We start from the raw sequence: 1,500 nt of genomic DNA on the forward strand, positions 1-1,500 counted from the left end.
TTGACAAACTTTCAGTTTTCTCAAACTTACTTGCTTTCTTGCACCTCAGGCTTTACACAAACTGATAAATATGCTGTTTCTCTCCATGCTTAGCTGGCTCTTACACATCTTCAAGAGTCAGCTCAAGCACTGTTGTCCCAAGGGAGACTTCCTTGACTTTTTGATCTGTAGCCCCCAACCCACCTTCCCCAGGCCTAAGTCAAGTTCTCTTCCACAGTACTCTCAGAGCCCCCATCACAGTGCTTCCCACTCCATGTGGTAGACCCTTGGTTTTGACAGGTCTGGGACCTGCACAGAATTCCATGGTTAAAAGTATAGACTACGTAGTTAACCTGCTTCATTACAGATGGCGAGACTGAGGCCCAGCAAAGTGAAGTGACTTGCTCAGGGTCTGAAACTAGAACCCAAATCTCTTGATTCTTAGCAATTACTCCAAACACCAAAGATAAAGAAAAGAAGGAAGGAAAATAACATGTATTAGATCTCAAAGACAGAGCTGCATAGAAGTGGCCCTTTCACACACACTGACTCTCTGACATGCTTCTCTTAACTGTTTGTTCTTGTCACTGTTCTACAGAGGGAGGCTGAGTTACTGGGAGTCCAAGGTCCCCAAGCTAAATGAGGGCAGAACTGGGATTCCATGCACGTCTCTGTCTCCAAGTACAGTGGTCCCCCTCACTTAGCACATGTTTTGGCGTCACTCAAATCACCCAAGACTGTTCTAACTGCTGTAGAAAGAATAATGGAAGAAAAAGGGAAAAAGCAGACTTCCACCAAATATAGTCCACATAGGCAAAATGATTCTGTAATCAGCACACTGAACATGCATCACTAAATGGAGAGCTGGATAGAAATGAGAAAAGGTAGCATCAGCAGACGAGAGCTATGTTCGCAAAAGCACTATCACCCCAGTTCCCACAGACGTGTATGCAAATATATTGATATACAGGTTGCTGGTAACCATGATGCTAAGGGCAAAGATGTCTCTTCCTAGAGAAAGTCAGGTACCATTGCTGTGTCCTTTAAGAATGACTTTTGACCTTCTATGATAAGTTTCTTTAAAAGCTTATGTTTAAATGTCAGTATTTCCATAAAATTACCTCATATTTCTACAGTATAGAGAATAAGAACATGGGTTTTGCAAGGTCAGACAGAAAAGGCTCTGACAGTTTTTTTTTGCCACTTACTAAATGTGTGGCCTTAGCTTCTATGAACCTTCATGTCCTCATCTGAAAGATGAAGACAATGGTAATGTTCTTTAAAATTGTCATGAGATTGAAATATGGTGTTGGAGGTAAAACACCTGGCACAGGACACAATGTGTAATAGATCACTCCCTTTTAACTCCTTCTGCTAATTATAATGTTCTTCCAAGTGTTCTCTTAGGTATTTGATCCTCACAAGAATCCTGTGAGTCAAACAAGGCAGAAGATATTTCCCAATTTTACAAAGACCCAGGAACCAACTACGTGATTTGCTTAGAAGTCTCCAGTTAATAAT

The sequence above is a fragment of the Lipotes vexillifer genome, unplaced genomic scaffold, assembly GCF_000442215.2.
Source record: "Lipotes vexillifer unplaced genomic scaffold, Lipotes_vexillifer_v1.1 scaffold1132, whole genome shotgun sequence".
Classification (NCBI taxonomy): Eukaryota; Metazoa; Chordata; class Mammalia; order Artiodactyla; family Lipotidae; genus Lipotes; species Lipotes vexillifer.